At 38.0% G+C, this 22,075-nt stretch overlaps 1 long non-coding RNA gene across 1 annotated transcript; it reads left to right on the top strand.

Annotated features, from left to right (window-relative positions):
* Positions 1–1,002: 1,002 nt before the first annotated feature.
* On the top strand, positions 1,003–20,202 carry LOC116568986. The gene is made up of 3 exons (XR_004276810.1): positions 1,003–1,013; positions 14,685–14,690; positions 20,090–20,202. It is a non-coding gene; the product is annotated as an uncharacterized LOC116568986 (long non-coding RNA).
* Positions 20,203–22,075: the final 1,873 nt, after the last annotated feature.

The following is a 22,075-nucleotide window of genomic DNA, read 5'->3' as shown; positions in this document are numbered from 1 at the left end:
AAGTTTGAAAAGAACCCAAATACATGGAGACTAAACAGCATCCTTCTAAAGAATGAATGGGTCAACCGGGAAATTAAAGAAGAATTGAAAAAAATCACGGAAACAAATGACAATGAAAATACAACGGTTCAAAATCTGTGGGACCAACAAAGGCAGTCCTGAGAGGAAAATATATAGCGGTACAAGCCTTTCTCAAGAAACAAGAAAGGTCTCAGGTACACAACCTAACCCTACACCTAAAGGAGCTGGAGAAAGAACAAGAAAGAAACCCTAAGCCCAGCAGGAGAAGAGAAATCATAAAGATCAGAGCAGAAATCAATGAAATAGAAACCAAAAAAACAATAGAACAAATCAACGAAACTAGGAGCTGGTTCTTTGAAAGAATTAATAAAATTGATAAAGCCCTGGCCAGACTTATCAAAAAGAAAAGAGAAAGGACCCAAATAAATAAAATCATGAATGAAAGAGGAGAGATCACAACTAACACCAAAGAAATACAAACTATTATAAGAACATACTATGAGCAACTCTACGCCAACAAATTTGACAATCTGGAAGAAATGGATGCATTCCTAGAAACATATAAACTACCACAACTGAACCAGGAAGAAATAGAAAGCCTGAACAGACCCATAACCAGTAAGGAGATTGAAACAGTCATTAAAAATCTCCAAACAAACAAAAGCCCAGGGCCAGACGGCTTCCCAGGGGAATTCTACCAAACATTTAAAGAAGAACTAATTCCTATTCTCCTGAAACTGTTCCAAAAAATAGAAATGGAAGGAAAACTTCCAAACTCATTTTATGAGGCCAGCATCACCTTGATCCCCAAACCAGACAAGGATCCCATCAAAAAAGAGAGCTATAGACCAATATCCTTGATGAACACAGATGCGAAAATACTCAACAAAATACTAGCCAATAGGATTCAACAGTACATTAAAAGGATTATTCACCACGACCAAGTGGGATTTATTCCAGGGCTGCAAGGTTGGTTCAACATCCACAAATCAGTCAATGTGATACAACACATCAATAAAAGAAAGAACAAGAACCATATGATACTCTCAATAGATGCTGAAAAAGCATTTGACAAAGTACAGCATCCCTTCCTGATCAAAACTCTTCAAAGTGTAGGGATAGAGGGGACATACCTCAATATCATCAAAGCCATCTATGAAAAACCCACCGCAAATATCATTCTCAATGGAGAAAAACTGAAAGCTTTTCCGCTAAGGTCAGGAACACGGCAGGGATGTCCATTATCACCACTGCTATTCAACATAGTACTAGAGGTCCTAGCCTCAGCAATCAGACAACAAAAGGAAATTAAAGGCATCCAAATCGGCAAAGAAGAAGTCAAACTATCACTCTTCGCAGATGATATGATACTATATGTGGAAAACCCAAAAGACTCCACTCCAAAACTGCTAGAACTTGTACAGGAATTCAGTAAAGTGTCAGGATATAAAATCAATGCACAGAAACCAGTTGCATTTCTCTACACCAACAACAAGACAGAAGAAAGAGAAATTAAGGAGTCAATCCCATTTACAATCACACCCAAAACCATAAGATACCTAGGAATAAACCTAACCAAAGAGGCACAGAATCTATACTCAGAAAACTATAAACTACTCATGAAAGAAATTGAGAAAGACACAAAGAAATGGAAAAATGTTCCATGCTCCTGGATTGGAAGAATAAATATTGTGAAAATGTCTATGCTACCTAAAGCAATCTACACATTTAATGCAATTCCTATCAAAGTATCATCCATATTTTTCAAAGAAATGGAACAAATAATTCTAAAATTTATATGGAACCAGAAAAGACCTCCAATAGCCAAAGGGATATTGAAAAAGAAAGCCAACGTTGGTGGCATCACAATTCCAGACTTCAAGCTCTATTACAAAGCTGTCATCATCAAGACAGCATGGTACTGGCACAAAAACAGAAACATAGATCAATGGAACAGAATAGAGAGCCCAGAAATAGACCCTCAGCTCTATGGTCAACTAATCTTCGACAAAGCAGGAAAGACTGTCCAATGGAAAAAAGACAGCCTCTTCAATAAATGGTTCTGGGAAAATTGGACAGCCACATGCAGAAAAATGAAATTGGACCATTTCCTTACACTACACACAAAAATAGACTCAAAATGGATGAAGGACCTCAATGTGCGAAAGGAATCCATCAAAATCCTTGAGGAGAACACAGGCAGCAACCTCTTCGACCTCAGCCGCAGCAACATCTTCCTAGGAACAACGCCAAAGGCAAGGGAAGCAAGGGCAAAAATGAACTATTGGGATTTCATCAAGATCAAAAGCTTTTGCACAGCAAAGGAAACAGTTAACAAAATCAAAAGACAACTGACAGAATGGGAGAAGATATTTGCAAACGACATATCAGATAAAGGACTAGTGTCCAGAATCTATAAAGAAGTTAGCAAACTCAACACCCAAAGAACAAATAATCCAATCAAGAAATGGGCAGAGGACATGAACAGACATTTCTGCAAAGAAGACATCCAGATGGCCAACAGACACATGAGAAAGTGCTCCATATCACTCGGCATCAGGGAAATACAAATCAAAACCACAATGAGATATCACCTCACACCAGTCAGAATGGCTAAAATCAACAAGTCAGGAAATGACAGATGCTGGCGAGGATGCGGAGAAAGGGGAACCCTCCTACACTGTTGGTGGGAATGCAAGCTGGTGCAGCCACTCTGGAAAATAGCATGGAGGTTCCTCAAAATGTTGAAAATAGAACTGCCCTATGACCCAGCAATTGCACTATTGGGTATTTACCCTAAAGATACAAACGTAGTGATCCAAAGAGGCACATGCACCCGAATGTTTATAGCAGCAATGTCCACAATAGCCAAACTATGGAAAGAACCTAGATGTCCATCAACAGATGAATGGATAAAGAAGATGTGGTTTATATACACAATGGAATACTATGCAGCCATCAAAAGAAATGAAATCTTGCCATTTGCGACAACATGGATGGAACTAGAGCGTATCATGCTTAGTGAAATAAGTCAAGCAGAGAAAGACAACTATCATATGATCTCCCTGATATGAGGAAGTGGTGATGCAACATGGGGGCTTAAGTGGGTAGGAGAAGAATAAATGAAACAAGATGGGATTGGGAGGGAGACAAACCATAAGTAACTCTTAATCTCACAAAACAAACTGAGGGTTGCTGGGGGGAGGGGGTTTGGGAGAAGGGGGTGGGATTATGGACATTGGGGAGGGTATGTGCTTTGGTGAGTGCTGTGAAGTGTGTAAACCTGGTGATTCATAGACCTGTACCCCTGGGGATAAAAATATATGTTTATAAAAAATAAAAAATTAAATTCAAAAAAAAAAAACAAAGCAGCCCAAATATATCAGTAATCACAACAAGTGTAACTGTTAATCTTGCCAGTTAAAAGTAAGAGTATTAGACTAGAACAATAAAATCCAATTGTATGTTGTTTATAAGTAGTACACAAAAAACATACCTAAGGACGTAGCATGGTCCTTGGAAAATAAATGTCTATGGAAAATAAAAGGAAAGGGAAACTAACCATGCCGATACTAGTCAAAACAGAATTGGGATAGGTGTAATAGTAGTGGATGAGATAGACTTTGAGATAAAAAACAAAACAAAACAAAACATTCGTATGGATAGAGAATGTCCCAATATCAGAAGAAACATTTCAACTCCCCAGGAAGATGTAACAATTCTAAAATTGCATATAACTAATAAAATAGCTTCAAATGATATAAATCAAAAGTTGATAGAATCATAGAGCGAAATGGACAAATCCTTTCTCATAGTGGGAGACTTCAACACACCTCTTTCAATTCCTGATAGGTCAAAGAGATTAAAAAAAGTAGTAGAGATTCAGTGGCATTTTGTTGTGTCATTATTTCATGTTTTAAATAAAAAATACAAATAACTGCCACTCTGAACATATGGACTTTATCTAAGCCCGGTAAAAAGCAAGGAAGCTTATGCTTTCTATAGTTCAGAAGCCTCATGCTATTGTATGCATAATTTCCAGTAGGCATTTTGAAAATTTTAAATTTTTTAGAGATCTTCTATATTATAACCGAATTTTATCCACTAACCTAGTGAAACCCACTCACTTTAAATATATTAACATAGAAGATTTGAACAACACAATTTATAAATTTGATTTAGTGAGCATAGAACAAAATCTGTGTCTAATAACATAAGCATTCTTCCACAGAACTCATGGAGTATTTATGAAAACTGACCAAATGTAGGCCAAAAAGCAATTTTCAAGAAATTTATTCTAATAACTGGTATGTGACCACAACAAAATTGAGCTTAAAATCAATACATAAAAGTGATGTCTATACACAGAAATATAAAAATGTTATTACCAAAAAAACTTCCATGTCATTTGATGAAAAATAAAAGGAACTTAGCAACAAGTATTTACATGCTTCTTATTATTTTCCAGAATTGTTCATATGTACTTTATATACTAGTCTACTAAATTAAATTACTACTAATTAATTTACTACTTACTCCTTTGAAGTGAGTATAATTATTATCCCCATTTTAAAGACGAAGAAAATGAGACACAGAGAGGTTATATAAGTTTACACAGCTGGTAAATGGCAGGATTCAAATCCAGGCAGTTCAGGGCCAGATTCCACACGCTTACCCCCTATTCTTTGCCACTTCTCTAAAGACTGTGAGATCTTTCTGGGGAAATCCATAAAGCTTTATAGAACGCATTCACAGAAGCACCTGGGTGACTCAGACAGTTCAGCGGCTAAGTGTCTGCCTTCATCTTGGGTCCTGAACCCAGGGTGAGCCCTTAGGGATTGAGCCCTTAGCAGGCACCTTGCTCTGTGGGGAGCCTGCTTCTCCCTCTCCCTGTGCTGCTTCCCCTGCTTGTGCTTTCTCTTGCTATTTCTCTCTCCCCCTGTCAAATAAATAAACAAATTCTTGAAATAAGAAGGAAAGAAAGAAAGAGAGAGAGAGAGAAAGAAAGAATGAAAGGAAGGAGGGAAGAAGGGAGGGAGGGAGAAATGGACACCTGGGTGGCTCAGGTCATGATCCCAAGGTCCTGGGATCAAGTGCCACATCAGGCTCTCAGCTCAGCAGGGAGCCTGCTTCTCCCTCTGCCTGCTACTCCCTCTGCTTATGCTCGCTGGCTCTTTCTCTCTCTGACAAATAAATAAATAAAATCTTTTTTAAAATTACAAAAAAAGAAAGATATTCATACCTAATAAATTAATGGGACAGACATTTCTGATTTCTTAGAAATCATTAAGATATCAATTCTCTCCAAAATTGTTCTTTAAGTTCAATGTAATTTCAATCAAAATCTCAAAATCTTCTAGGAATTCAACAAAATGATGCTAAAATTTATGTTAAAGGAGCAAATGGTCAATAATCCTAAGACATTCCTGAAGAAGAACAAGAATGGCTTGCCCACCATAATTATTATATACTGTATTAATTAGAGTAGTGTGGTGTTGACACAGAAATAGATAAATTTGACCAAAGGAATGAAACATAATTTTTGCTACCACCTACTCTATAAAGAGTTTTCAACTCTTTAAATTAAATTGCGCCCTCAAAATATCAAAAAATTTTGGTGAATAATTTTTACCTTTCTCCTCACAGTTTGTCAGACTCTAATTTCTGCAATTTGAATTAAGTATATTTGTAGAGTTATTGTAGTCAGTTCCAATTTAGAAGAATTTGGAGCCCCAAGACTATTATACGGGGGGGGGGCACATAATTTTGGGTGCCAAATCAGGACACCTTTGAGAATGAGGAAGAGTCCCATTTATAATTAAAGCATACCTGTTAAGTCAGGATGAATAGTCACCCTAATTTCACTCCATTCTGTGCACTTTTAACAACTAGTTTCTTCCATCAGTTACGGAAACTATTTCTAGGCCAGTTGGTAATTTTTTAAAATTACTGGTCATAGAGTAATTTAAGCACCATGATATATATCTTTTTATCATGAACCCAACTTGACCATTAAACCAGCCCAACACCCAGAGTTGAGCAGTAGATACACAGTGGCATTTGAGACAATCATTTTGCAATCTCTTTACTTGTTTCCAACCTGCTTGTTTCTGTTATTTCCAACCTCCTCCTGATTCAACTCAGTTTCCATTCAGACTCCGTCCTTTACAATCCCATACCTGCTCAGTGGACTCAGCATTTACCTCTGGGCTCTCAGTTCTAAACTCTCAGTACCCCTACAGGCATCGGCTGCACAATTTCCCAACTGCTGTCCCCACAATCCCCTACCCCAGAAAGGCAGCTCTACCCCAACCACCCCTGAGGAGCCAGCCCCTGAGCACACAGCTAGTAAAGGTCCGAAACAAAATTTGAAATTGAATCTGTATTACTTCAAAGACCATGTACTGGGCGCCTGGGTGGCTCAGTGGGTTAAAGCCGCTGCCTTCAGCTCAGGTCATGGTCTCAGGGTCCTGGGATCGAGTCCCACATCGGGCTCTCTGCTCAGCAGGGAGCCTGCTTCCTCCTCTCTCTCTCTCTCTCTCTCTCTCTCTGCCTGCCTCTCCATCTACTTGTGATCTCTGTCAAATAAATAAATAAAATCTTTAAAAAAAAAAAAAAAGACCATGTACTTAACTATTAGTAAGTGAGGAAAAGCTGTCATTTTGGGGAAGAACACTTAAATATAGATAAGGACCTGCTTAACAATTTCAATTTCCCATTCTAGAGCCATTCCATTCCTACATGAAGACATAGCCAAGGCCTAATCTCTAGGACCAATCTTGTTCTTTAAAGAAATATGAAGTTTGCCCAGTGCATACATCAACCTTATTACTGGGACCTGTTAACTAGGCTCTTGCTTTATGGACCAATGTATTGACCTGTCCCCTATTTCCAGTTAATATGAGCATAAAGCATGGGCAGTGGGATCAGAGCCTTGGGTTCAAACCTTTTCCCCCTACTATGCATCCTTGTGACTTTGGACAAGTCAGTTAACCTCTCCAAGTCTCAATTTCTACATTTATAAAATGTAAAAAATAAAATCTATATTATAGGTCTGTAGAGATGAATGAACAAGATAATAAATAGTAGGTATTCAATAAAGAATAAATGTGACATAGTTATTATTGATATGAATATAATGATATACCCGGTACCCCTGTTCCAATTAACAGTGTTTTTATTCTTTCCAAAAATAGCTTCAATGTTGCCATTGAAACACATTCTTTGATCCTCAACCCCAAGGATGTACAGCCCAACCCCTATGGCATCTGAAGCTTGCCCTCTAGAACGTTAGCCTGGTACCCACAGTCACAACCCACTTCTGCTATGCTCTGTCTTCTGGAGATAATTGAAGTATCTCAAAGCAAAGACTATGCCCATTCAGATCCCTGCAGATCACCCACCTCAAGTCTGTTCCAGATCGCCGCGTGACCCCCAAGAAAGATGCTGTCACAGTCTCCAAGTTTCTAATCCTCTTCTCTCTGGCCCATCCTGCTATATCCATGGTAACCAATCCTATAACTTCTGCCAAATAAAAACATAATGTTAACACATTCATTGATTTGTGCATCATAAACTCAACACAATTTACGTTCAAGGGTAAGGTAAACTTTCCCAGCTTCCTAAGAGGGACTCCAGTCTAACCCAAAGCCACAAACATGGTGGGGCCAGAACGCTCATTTATTCGAATCACTGCATAATCAACATAGATAAAGAGACATAATCCCCTTGAGAGACTTTCAAGGTCCTCCTTAAAGTGTGTTTCCCTCACTATTGTGGTTCTAAACTATAGCCACGGCCTCAAGACCAAATTACAGCCTTTGGCGGCCGGTTTCAGTCTGGTGGTTACGGCAATGAATTTGGAGTCAGGAATCCTGGAGTCTCAGCCAACTATTCCCTGGGTGACCACAAACAAGTTAGCTGCCCTTGTCTCAGTTTTTCAATCAGTCAAATGGGGTAATTTTTCCTTTCTTCCAACTACTTCAAAGGCATATGTTATGACAATTAATTAACCCCATGGCCACAGTAAACTCAGAACTTTCCATGTAGTAACAAAGCTATTGTCAGCTTTTTTCCTCCAAAGTATAGGAATACTTTAGGATACTTTGGGTTTGGGATGTCTGAACATTACAGCTGGAGGTTCATTCAGGGGTTTTTTCCCTCTAGGGTTACTAAGCCACATATCCAAATGCCTTAGGGCTGGCTGATGGAGGCAACAGCATCTTCCAAAATATTAAACCAAAAGCCTGGATTCAGTTCAAGAGAATAGCATTGCTAAATCATCCTGGTGGCTTTCTTTAAAGTGTCCAGGCTTCCCCATAATATAAGAATCTGATACCATTTTTTTAAATCTTTTTTAAAATCTGATACCATTTGAGAAATATTCTAAAGAATATTAGTTTGATATTCACAGGTAAACAAAGTCCATCTCTGCTTTTAGTCCTAAGGTTAACACCAATATATTTCATTATTTCCCATTTTTCTATTACTTTGGGTCCTAAAGGAATCTTTTTCCCATACTCCATATTTTCATGATTTTTAACACTGAGAAATTTTACTTGCTCCTTGCATATAATCATGAACAGTTACATAAGTAGGACTCCACCTACAAAAACTACTTTTACAGTTGCTTTGAGAAAGACATTACTTTAAGCTTGAGTTTTTATAGTTGATAAAAATGATAGCCATTGGGAAAAGAAAGAAATTTTGCAGCTAGCAGATACACTATTCCTAAGAGAAGTTAAATAAATTATTACTTATATTACTGATTTTCCTTCTTAATATTGTTTCACACCCATGTCACTTTTGAATAAGAATAAACTTTTGACAGTTTAGTAGAATATTAAAGTGTCACCACCTAATGTAGGTTGGGAATATATTCTATTCTGTTTTCTAGAATGGCTAGCTGACACCTGAAATAGAAAGGGAAAAAAAAAAAAAAAGAACTCGTAATACTCATCTCCCTTGGTATGAATAAATAAAACTTACAGTACTGACTATTTTAGCCAATTTTAGTCCACAATTTTAAATTGTGTTTTTCATTAGTAATGCATAAATATATATGTCCTAAAAGGACTTAAAACAGTTCTGTATTGCATATACATTAGATATCAGAGATTAAATCACTTTGAACCCCTATGGTATAGCGGAAAGCTTATTCATCAATTAGAAATTCAGCTTCCCAGATTCTGGTTAAAGTCCTTATGACTTCAGGGGTGCCTGGGCAGCTCAGTTGGTTGCCTTCGGTTCAGATCATGATCTCAGGATCTGGGAATAAAGCCCCCACATCTAGCTCCCTGTTCAGTGGGTAATCCACTTCTCCTTCTGCCTCTGCCCCTTCCCCTACATTTGTGCTTGCTAGCTCTTTCTCTCAAATAAATAAATAAAATCTTAAAAAAAAAAAAAGCCCATATGACTTGCAAGTCTCATCTTGGTTCTGTCACTAACTCTCTTTGTGACATGGGATGAATCCTTTCACATTTTGGGGATCCAACTTCCTGACAGTTATGGCATGAATTGTGTACTCCCCAACCCTATAGAAATAAAGATATATTGAAATCTTAACCTCACTACCTAATAATATAACATTATTTGGAAATAGGGCCCTTGCCCTATTTAGTGTTAAGTTGAGATCATACTGGATTAGGAGGAACATCTGACCCAACATGACTAGTATCCTTATAAGAAGACCACCATTGAAGACAAGCACACATGGAGAACACCATGTGACAATAAAGGCAGAAATTGGACTTAAAGAGTCGCAAGCCAAGAAATATCAAAGATTGTCACCAAAGATTGTCACCAAACAACTAGAAGCTAGGAATTGGCAAGGAAGGAATCCCCTACAGATTTCAGAGAGAGCATGGCCCTGTCCATACCTTGGTTTGAGGCTTCTAGACTCTAGAACTAAAAGACAGTAAATTTCTGTTGTCTTGAACTATCTAGTTTGTAATACTTTGTTTTGGCAACCCTAGGAAATTCAAACACAATCTTTAAACTGAGAGGGCTGGACTCTGCAAGATTCATCCACAAATATACATTTATTATTTGAATTCAGGGGTCCACAAACTTTTTCTTTAAAGGGCCAAGTAATAAATATTTTAAGTTTTGCAGGTCATGTGGTTTCTGTCACAAATAGTTCTGCTGATCAAAAATGTCATAGACAGGGACGCCTGGGTGGCTCAGTCGGTTGGGCCGCTGCCTTGGGCTCAGGTCATGATCTCAGAGTACTGGGATCGAGTCCCACATCATGCTCCTTGTTTGGTGGGGAGACTGCTTCTCTCTGCCTCTGCCTGTCACTCTGCCTATTTGTGCTCTTTCTCTCTCTGACAAATAAATAAATAAAATCTTAAAAAAAAAAAGTCATAGACAATAAATAAATAAACAAGTGTGGCTGTGTTCCAATAAAACTTTACTTATTGGATATTAAAGTTTGAATTTCATTTAATTTCCTTATATCACATAATACTGTTCTCTAAAAGAAAATTTTCCCCACCACACAGAAATACAACAATCATTCTTAGCTTCCAGGCCACACAAAAACAGGCAGGGGATTATATTTGGTCTGCAGGCTACAGTTTGCAAAACCCTGCTTCAAGTTGTTAACATAAATTTGGCCAACTTGGTAGAAAGCATAATAGAAAATCTATATGCAACCTTTTATACAAGATACATGAGCTATGCAACATGACCTCATGTGGATGCTGATAATTATGATCAGAAAACTATATTTCTCCATAATAAAACTATTTTTATAAAACTATCATATTTTAAAATGCATATTTTTTCAAGTTTTTATTTAAACATCAGTTAACATGCAGTGTCATATTAGCTTCAGGTGTAGAATTTAGTGATTCATCACTTAACATCAGTGCTCATCACAACAGTGCCCTCCTTAATACCCGTCACCCATTTAGCCCTTCTTCCCACTCCCCTCTACTCTAAAAACCCTCAGTTTGCTCTCTTTAGTTAAGATTCTGTTTCCTGGTTTGCCTTTCTCTCTCTGTCTCTTTTTTTGCCTATGTTCATCTGTTTTTGTTTCTTAAATTCCACATATGAGTGAAATCAAATCATATGTGTCTTTCTCTGACTTATTTCACTTAGCATAACACTCTCTAGCTCCATTCACGTCATTTTAAATGGCAAGATTTCATTCTTTTATATGACTGAGTAATATTCCATTGTATATATATACCACATCTTCTTTATCCATTCGTCAGCCAATGGACATTTGGCTCTTTCCATAATTTGGCTACATAATAGTTTTTTTAAAAAACTACATTTCATTACTTTATCTCTTTAGTGATAAAAGTTAGTTTAATAGAACAAATATGACCATTTATTGAATAATTATAGAGTCCCAACTACTCTGTTAAATGCTGTACACAGTTATCTCATTAATTGTACAATAATCCCTTGAGTTACACAGTCATTTATCCCCTTTAGAGATAAGGCTTAGAAAGATTAAGTAATTTGCCTGAGGCCACATAGTTAATACATAACTGAGCCAGGAATAAATCAGGTGATTCCTACTATTAGGTTTGTGATTTAAACTGCTTTATATACTGTTGTTAGTTTCTTGTTAAGGTTAATTTTAAATGTTCAAATTCCAAAAATATATTGTAACTTACTATAATAAATTATAATTTCTCATAATTAATAATGAACCCCACAATTTTATTAATAACAAATAAATAATGACCATTAATAATCAAATCTACATGGGGACTAAGAAGTGCACTTGTGATGAGCACCAGGTGTTGTATGGAAGTGTTGAATCACTGTATTGTACACCTGAAACTAAAATTATACTATATATTAGCTAAATGGAATTTAAATAAAAACTTGAAAAAAATAATCAAATCTACTAATCATGAAAACAACAAAGAATAAAGAAGTGTACCTCATTCTAGTCATTAAATTAGATCAAATGTAACATTTTATTTCTTTGCCTCCAATACTGGAATTACACAAGCAAATGCCCAGCCTTGGTCTTAAACTACTTTTTTTCTGAGGAAAACAGAATACATATGTAAAACTAGATACTATTTTGTATACCCTTTTCTTACCACCCAATGAAAGAACAGTTAGCAGGAAAAACAACAACAACAACAACAACCAACTTCTTGTTACCCTATGTGATTAAGTTCCTCATTCAAGTGCACTGACAGATGGCAGAAAAGAGAAGAAAGGATAGAGATGCCAGGGAGAGGGAGGATGTTGTAATCATATACAAAACCATCTGGATCCTGTCCCTCTGTGACCTAGTGTTTGTGTTTAAGTTAAACCTTTTGTATCATCACCTGACAGATCACAGACCAAATTTCTAACCTGAAGCATTCTTTCAGCAAGCACAGAGCAGCAAAGTATTCTTTGAGGAAATCATACACTTCATCTATATAAAGGTTAAGTCAATGAAATTATTAAAATAGTAGAACAGGATTTGAAGGCTTAACCTCCAAGGATGCCATCATGCCTGGCATGCAGAGAACACACAATATGCCTTATATAAAATGTCCACAGAGTGCAAACACAGCAATCTGCTTTGTGTTACTTTCTAATAAATGTCAACGAGAAGAGTGTTTATAACTTGAAATTTGGAGGGGGGAGCAGATCTAGCAGCTTGCCACATGAAAATACATCCTCCTTTTCGATTCCAGGAAAATGTCAAATCAGTACAACTGATCCAAGACTCTTGGTCTTCTGCATTGATTAAGCTGTATGTGCTATGTTTTTTGCAATATTCACAGCTATTTTGAAGTTGTGCAAATTAAGACATACAAAATAAACAATTTGCTTCAAAACAGGTTAGAATTAAAGTCAGCAATAAGATTCAGTGTCTTCTAGTTACCTTCTCTGGGATGGCAAGATTTTGAAGCTTAGTTTTGACTTCATTGTTTCAATGATGGCTATATATAATCAGTTCTCACTTCCACAGCTACAACAGAATTATGGAACTTTCACAGCATCTTACTGGAAACCAGCTTTTGCCCACTTAATGTGGTTCAACTGACTATTTATTTATTTAAACTATTTAGTTATTTAAGCATTTGATTAATTTATTTGAGAGAGAGAGAGAGCATGAGCAGGGGAAGGGAGGGACAGAGGGAGAGGGACTCCCCACTAAGTAGGGAGCCAGACATGGACTCAATGCTGGGCTCAATCCTAGGACCCTGGGATCATGACCTGAGCTGAAAGCAGATGCTTAACTGATGGAGCCACCCCAGTACCCCTCAACTGCTATTTATTAAGGACTTTACTAGATCTAGAAGTGAAAAGGCTAAATAAAGACAGACCCTACACATAAGGACTTGAGATTCTAATGAAGGGGGAGGAAGAGCTCTCAAAGCAGTTAATTTCAATTAAGTGAAGCTAAAGGATAAGATAAAGGTATTGAGTGCCAGGGGAAGCTGGAAGAGGGGCACTGAGCACAACCTGGAAGTCCAAAAAAGGCCTCCAGGAGGGGATGATGCCTAAAAGGAGTCCTGAAGGGGCAAAAGGATTTAGCCAGTTAAAGAAAAAAGGAAAGAGTATCACAGCCTGGCAAACTGCAGGAGAAGGGACAACACCAAAGAAAGTTGGGAGAGTGTGCTCTGAGAAAAGGGACCAGAACTACTGGCCTGAAAACTCTAATTCATGGCCTTCCTAAATACGAAAAATTAAGTGTCTGGACAATGCTATTTAAAAATTTTAAATTCATAGGATAAGCTGTAACTGGGAAACCTATCATTATTATATGATGCCCTTATCAGGATGAAGAATTTGGTCCTAGAACGTCTATGAAAATTGATTTATTTTGACGATATGGCAAGATGGTGAAGGAGTAGGGGACCCTATTTCAACTGGTCCCCTGAATTAAGCTGGATGTCTACCAGACCACTCTGAAGACTCATGAAATCAGCCTGAAATGTAAGAAGATATATCCTGATCTATACCAGTAGAATATCTCCGGCGGTTGGTTTCAAGGTATGAAGCAGGGAGTCATGATTCTGTGGGCAGATATTGGAAGATAAATGGAAGGGGGAGGGAGCCTTTGGGATCCTGCGCTGCCAGAGTGCAAAAGCCTCTCCCACTGGGCACTGGGCACAGACTCAAAGACCAGTAGTGGCAGGGAAAGGACTTTAGGGCAGCCTCACAGAACGAAACCTGGAGCTGCCAGGGCATGTATGCAAACAGGGGACAACTGGTGGTTTTAGAAGCACAAAGGGCAGGCAGGGGTGCTTGGGTGGCTCATTCATTAAGCATGTGCCTTCAGCTCAGGTCGTGATCCCAATCTTGGGATTGGGCCCCAAATCAGTTTCCCTACTTGGCAGGAAGGCTTCTTCTCCCCTTCCCATTCCCCCTACTTATGTTACTTCTCTTGCTGTGTCTCTCTTTGTCAAATAAGTGAATAAAGTCTTAAAAAAAAAAAAGGAAGTTTATATTCCTTCAAAAAATTTTTGATCAATTCAACATTAGAAAGATTATTGAAAAAAAGAAAAAGAAGAAGAGGAAGAAGAAGCAGCACAAAGGGCAGAGACATACCCTGGACCTATAGACGGAAGTGAGGGCTGGGAGTGCTGCTGTGGGGTACACAACCCAGGATGCTGCAGTTTTTTAGCAGCACAGACAAAAACAGAGGCAGTGTGGCTTGGAGGGCTCATCTGCAATCTCTCTGTTCTGAGATGAAAGTTTGGTTATGGTTACTTCTGCTCTGACTCTGAGAAGAAATGCAGAAAGTCACTAGGGAAAGACCCCAGAGAACAAAAGTCCCCCCAAACTGGTTTTCATTTAGCCCAACAGCCCCCTCAGGGGGCAAGACAACTCTGCCCAAACTGGGTTGCCTAAGTAACAGCACCATAGACCCCTCCCCCAGAAGACAGGATGAAAGATCAAGAGGCTAATGATTCTAAGGTCCCTATAAAAGAGGTGCATCTTGCTTGGGTTGTGGTCAATAATCTGGACTCTGTATATTCCCTCAACCACCCCTAAACAAGATGACTAAGAGGAGGAACACCCAATACAGGAGAAATTCAGAGACTATGACCTCTGACACAAAACAGATGGATATGGATATAAGCAAGATGTCAGAAATAGACTTCAGCATAAAATTTATGTGGACAATAGCTAGGCTGGAGAAAACCATTAATGGCAACATACTTTCTCTAAGGGCAGAAGTGAGACCTGATCTGGCAGAACTTAAAAATGCTATCAATGAGATCCAATCTAAAATGGATATTCTAATAAGGGTAAATGAGGCAGAAGAATAAATTAGTGAGCTAGAAGACAAACTGATAGAAAAGAAGAATCAGGAGGAGACCTGAAACAAACAGCTTAGAATCAATGAAAACAGAATTAGAGAAATAAATGATGCCATGAAACATTCCCATGTCAGAATTAGTGGGATCCCTGAGGGAGTGGAGAGGGACCTCCACTAGAGACTAGAAGATATATTTAAGCAAATCCTAGCTGAGAACTTCCCTAATCTGGGGACTGAAACAAGCATTTGTGTCCTAGAGGCACGGAGAACAGCTTCCAAGATCAAGGAGATTAAACCGATGTCCGGGAATGTAATAGTAAAACTTGCAAATCTTAAAACAAATGAAACCATCTTAAAGGCAGTAGGGAGAAGAGATTCCTTACGTACAGAGAGAGGAATATCAGAATAATGTCAGACCTGTCCACAGAGAGCTGGCAAACCAGAAATGGCTGACAAGACATATTCAGGGTACTAAATGAGATGAACATGCAGCAAGGCTGTCATTTAGAATGGATGGAAAGATAAAGAGCTTCCAAGACTGGCAAAAACTGAACGAAGGGGTGCCTCGGTGGCTCAGTGGGTTAGGCCTCTGCCTTTGGCTCAGGTCATGATCTCAGGGTCCTGGGACCGAGCTCCACAATGGGCTCTCTGCTCTGCGGGGAGTCTCCTTCCCCCTCTCTCTCTGTCTGCCTCTCCGCCTGCTTGTGATCTCTCTCTCTCTCTCTCTCTCTCCCTGTGTCAAATAAATAAAATCTTAAAAAAAAACAAAACTGAAAGAATATGTGACCACTAAGCCAGCCCTGCAAGAAATATTAAGGGAGGTTCTATAAAAGGAGAAAGACCCCAAGAGTGATATAGAACAGAACTGTACAATCCATAGAAACAAAGTCCTCACAGGCAACATGATGTCAATAAAATCATATCTTTCAATAATCACTCTCAATGTGAATGGCCTAAATGTTCCTATAAAACACCAGAAGGTTGCAGATTGAATAAAAAGACAGGACCCACCCATATGCTGTCTACAAGAGACTAATTTTGCATATAAAAATGCATCCAAACTGAAAGTGAAGATATGGAGAACCATCTTTCATGCCAAAAGATCACAAAAGAAAGCTGAGCTAGCAATTCTCCTATTAGACAAATTAGATTTTAAGGTAAAGACAGTGGTCAGAGATACAGAAGGACACTGTATCATTCTTAAAGGGTCTATCCACAATAAGTTCTAACAATTGTAAATATTTATGCTCCCAACATGGAAGCAGCCAACTACATAAGCCAACTGTTAATCAAAATAAAGAGACATATTGATAGTAATACATTAATTGTAGGAGACTTTCATACTCCATTCTCAGCAACAGACAGATCGTCTAAGCAGAAAATCAACAAAGAAACAAGAGCTTTGAATGACACACTGGACAAGATGGACATCATAGATATACAGAACGTTCCACCATAAAACAACAGAATACTCATTCTTCTCAAGCGCACATGGAACTTTCTCCAGAAGAGACCACATACTGTGTCACAAATCAGGTCTCAACAAACACCAAAAGACCGAGATTATTCTCAGCATATTCTCAGACCACAGTGTTTTGAAACTGGAACTCAATCACAAGAAAAAGTTTGGAAGAAATTCAAACACTAGGAAACTAAAGACCATCCTTCTCAAGAATGTTTGGGTGAACCAGGAAATCGAAGAACTTAAACAATTCATGGAAACTAATGAGGATGAACACACAGCAGTTGAAAACCTATGGGATATGGCAAAGGTGGTCCTAAGTGGGAAATACATAGTATTCCAAACCTCACTCAAAAAAAACAGAAAAATCCCGAATACACAAACTATCTTTAAACCTCAAAGAACCAGATAATCAACAACAAATTAAGCCTAACCCACACACAAGAAGGGAAATAATTAAGATTAGAGAAGAGATCAATGAATTAGAAACCAGAAATATAGTAAAACACATTAATGAAACTAGAAGCTGGTTCTTTGGGCTAAGATCAAGTGTAGAAGCTGGTTCTTTGAAAGAATTAATAAGATCGATAAGCCACAGGCCAGACTTATCCAAAAGAAAAGAAAAAGGACCCAAATTAATAGAATTATGAATGAAAGAGGAGAGATCACGGCTAAGACAAAGGAAATAGAAACAATGATCAGAAATTATTATCAACAGCTATATGCCAAAAAGTTAAGCAACCTAGAAGAAATGGATGCATTCCTGGAAACCTATAAACTTCCAAGACTGAAACAGGAAGAAATTCACAGCCCAAATAGACCAATAACCAGTAATGAGATTGAAACAGTGATCCAGAACCTCCCAAAAAACAAGAGTCCAGGACCTGATGGATTCCCCGGGGAATTCTACCAAACATTCAAAGAAGAAATAATAGCTGCTCTTCTCAAGCTGTTTCAAAAAATAGAAACAGAAGGAAAACTTCCTGGGGCGCCTGGGTGGCTCAGTGGTTAAGCCGCTGCCTTCGGCTCAGGTCATGATCTCAGGGTCCTGGGATTGAGTCCCGCATCAGGCTCTCTGCTCAGCAGGGAGCCTGCTTCCTCCTCTCTCTCTCTCTCTGCCTGCCTCTCTGCCTACTTGTGATTTCTCTCTGTCAAATAAATAAATAAAATCTTTAAAAAAAAAAAAAAAAAAAAAAAGAAGGAAAACTTCCAGACTCTTTTTCTAAGGCCAGCATTACTTTGATCTCAAAACCAGGCAAGGACCCCATCAAAAAGTAGAATTTCAGACCAATATCCCTGATGAATATGGATGCCAAAATTCTCAACAAGATCCTAGCTAATGGGATCCAACAGTACATTAAAAGGATTATCCACCATGACCAGGTGGGATTTATCCCTGGGATGCAAGGGTGGTTCAACATTCACAAGTCAATGTGATAGAACACATTAATAAGAGAAGAGAGAAGAATCACATGGTCCTCTCAATTGATGTAGAAAAAGCATTTGAGAAAATACATCATTTCAAGATTAAAACTCTTCAGAGTATTGGGATAGAGGGAACATTCCTCAATATCATAGAACCCATATATGAAAAACCCACAGTGAATATCATTCTCAATGAGGAAAAGCTGAGAGAATTTCCCTTAAGATCAGGAACATGACAAGGATGTCCACTCTCACCACTCTTGTTCAACATAGTATTATAAGTCCTAGCAACAGCAATCAGACAATGAAAAGAAATAAAATGTATTCAAATTAGCAAAGGAGAAGTCAAACTCTCTCTCTTCATAGATGACATGATACTTTATGGGAAAACCCAAAAGACTCCATGCCCCAGTTACTAGATCTCGTCCAGCAATTCAGTAATGTGGCAGGATACAAAATCAATGCACAGAAATCAGTTACTTTCTTATACACTAACTATGAAATTATAGAAAGAGAAATTAGAGAATCAATTCCATTTACAATAGCACCAAAAACCATAAGATAACTTGGAATAAACCTAACCACAGAGGTAAAGGATCTATATTCTAGGAACTACAGAACACTCATGAAAAAATCAAAGAAGACACAAAAGTATGGAAAAACATTCTATACTCATGGATCAGAAGAATAAACATTGTTAAAATGTCTATGCTGCCCTGAGCAATCTATACGTTCAATGCCATCCCATCAAAATACCATCAGCATTTTTCAGAGTGCTGGAACAAACAATCCTAAAATTTTTATGGAACCAGAAGAGACCCTGAATCACCAAGGAAAGTCTGAAAAAGAAAAATGAAACTGGGGGCATCATGTTGCCTGATTTCAAAGCTATATTATAAAGCTGTGATCACCAAGACAGCATGATACTGGCATAAAACAGACACACAGATCAATGGAATAGAATAGAGACCCCAGATATGGACCCTCAACTCTATGGTCAACTAAATTTCGACAAAGCAGGAAAAATTATCCAATGGAAAAAAGACAGTCTTTTCAATAAATGATGCTGGGAAAATTAGACAGCTACATACAGAAGAATGAAACTCAATCATTCTCTTATACCACACAAAAAGATAAACTCAGAATGGATGAAAGACCTCAATGTGATACAGGAATCTGTCAAAATCCTAGAGGAGACCATAGGCAGTAACCTCTTTAACATAGGCCACAGCAGCTTCTTTCAAGACATGTCTCCAAAGGCAAGGGAAACAAAAGCTGAAATGAACTTTTGGGACTTCATCAAGATAAACAGCTTCTGCATAGCAAAGGAAACAGCCAACAAAACAAAAAGGAAACCCAGGGAATGGGAGAAGATATTTGCAAATGACACTACAGACAAAGGGCTGATATCCAAGGTCCATAAAGAACTTCTCAAACTCAGCACCCAAAAAAACACAAATAATCAAGTCAAAAAATGGACAGAAGACATGAACAGACACTTCTCCAAAGAAGAGATAGAAATGACTAAAAGACACAGGAAAAAACATTCATCATCATTAGCCATCAAGGAAATTCAAATAAAAACCACATTGAGATATTACCTTACACCAGTTAGAATGGCAAAAATTGACAAGGTAAGAAACAACAAATGTTGGAGAGGCTGTGGAGAAAGGGGAACCCCCTTACACTGTTGGTGGGAATGCAAGTTGTTACAGCCACCTTGGAAAACAGTGTGGAGGTTCTCAAAAAATTAAAAATGAGCTACCTTATGACCCAGCAATTGCACTACTGGGTATTTACCTCAAAGATACAGATGTAGTGAAAAGAAGGGCCATATACACCCCAATGTTCATAGCAGTAATATCCACAATAGCCAAACTGTGGAAAGAACAGAAACAAATGGATAAAGATGTGGTCCATAAATACAATGGAATATTACTTAGCCATCAGAAAGCACGAATATCAAGCTTTTGCATCAACGTGGATAGGACTGAAGGAGATTATGCTAACTGAAATAGGTCAAGCGAAGAAAGTTGAATATCATATGGTTTCACTTATTTGTGGAACATAAAGAATAGCACAGAGGACATTAGGAGAAGGAAGGGAAAAATGAAGTGGTGGGGGATCGGAGGGAAGATGAAGCATGAGAGACCATGGACTCTGGGAAACAAACTGAGGGTTTTAGAGGGGAGAAGGCTGGAGGGATGGGTAAGCCCAGTGATGGGTATTAAGAAGGGCATGTACTGCATGGAGTGCTGGGTATTATATGCAAACAATGAATCATGGAGCACTACATCAAAAACCACTGTGTTGTGAACATAAAATAAAAACTTGATTTGTTTTTAGAAAACTAAAATGCTCCTTTTTCTCCTGGTTGGTGACATGGCTCTTGCCTGCTCTCAGGTCAGTGCCATCTTTGACTGAAAGCTTGCTGTAATACCAGGAAAGACAAATAGAAACTCAATTACTTCAAATATTAAGTGCTTGAAAATTGTTGAGGATTTTTGCATCTATATTCATCAGAGATATTGGCCTGTTGTTCTCTCTCTCTCTCTCTCCCTTTTTTTTTTTTTTTTGCAGTATCTTTATCTGGTTTTGGTCTCAGGGTAGTGCTGTCCTCATAGAATGAACTTGGAAGTTTTCCTTCCTTTTCTATTTTTTGGAATAGTTTGAGAAGAATAGATATTCACTCTTCTTTAAATGTTTGGTAGATTCCACCTGTGAAGCCATCTGGTTTTGGATTTTTGTTTATTGGGAGTTCTTTGATTACTGATTCAATTTCACTGCCAGTAACTGGTCTGTTCAAATTTTCTATTTCTTCCTGATTCAATTTGGAAAGGTTATATGTTGCCAGGAATTGACCCATTCCTTCAAACTTGTCAAATTTTTGGCATATAATTTTTCATAATATTCTGTCATAATCCTTTATATATCTGTAGTGTTGGTTGTTATTTCTCTTCTTTTATTTATTTTATCTATTTGACAGAGTGAGGGAGACAGTGAGAGAGGGAATACAAGCAGGGGTAGTGACAGAGGGAGAAGCAGACTTCCCACAGACCAGGGAACCCAATGCAGGGTTTGATCCCATGACCCTGGGATCTAGACCTGAGCTGAAGGCAGACGCTTAATAACTGAGCCACCCAGGGGGCCTTCACCTCTTTCATTTCTGATTTTGTGTATTTGAGTCCTCTCTCACTCTCCCTCTCTCTTTTATTTTGATGAGCCTGGCTAAAGGTTTATCAATTTTGTTGATCTTTTCAAAGAACCAGCTCCTGGTTTCATTGATCTTTTCTATTGTGGTTTTGTTTGTTTGTTTGTTTCTATTTCATTTATTTCTGCTCTAATCTCTGATTTCCTGCCTTCAACTCATTTTGGGTTTTGCTTGTCGTTCTTTTTCTAGCTTCTTTACGTGTAAGATTAGGTTGTTTATTTGAGATTTTTCTTGAGGTACACCTGTATTACTATAAACCTCCCTCTTGGGACAGGTTTTGCTATATCCCAAAGTTTTGGACCATTGTACTTTCATTTTCAATGGTCTCTGTATTTTTGATTTCCTCATTAATTTTTTGGTTGGTCATTCATTGTTTAGTATAATGCTATTCAACTTCCATAAATTTGTGCTCTCTCCAGATTTTTTCTTGTGATTGATTTCTAATTTCATAGCATTATGATCAGAAAGGATGCATAGTAAGACTTCAACATTTTTCAATTTGTTTTGTGGGCCAATACGTGATCTATTTTGGAGATGTTCCATGAAATTATGTATTCTCTTGTTTTAGGATGAAATGTTCTGCATATAGATCCATTCGGTCAAATATGTCATTCAAAGCCACTGTTTACTTGTTGATTTTCTGTTTGGATGATATATCCATTGATGTAAGTGAGGTACCAAAGTCCCTTACTATTATTGTATTAGCATGGATTAGTTC

The sequence above is a fragment of the Mustela erminea genome, chromosome 11, assembly GCF_009829155.1.
Source record: "Mustela erminea isolate mMusErm1 chromosome 11, mMusErm1.Pri, whole genome shotgun sequence".
Classification (NCBI taxonomy): domain Eukaryota; kingdom Metazoa; phylum Chordata; class Mammalia; order Carnivora; family Mustelidae; genus Mustela; species Mustela erminea.
The sequence above is the reverse complement of the archived record's forward strand: the minus strand, read 5'-3'. Positions and strand labels throughout refer to the sequence as shown.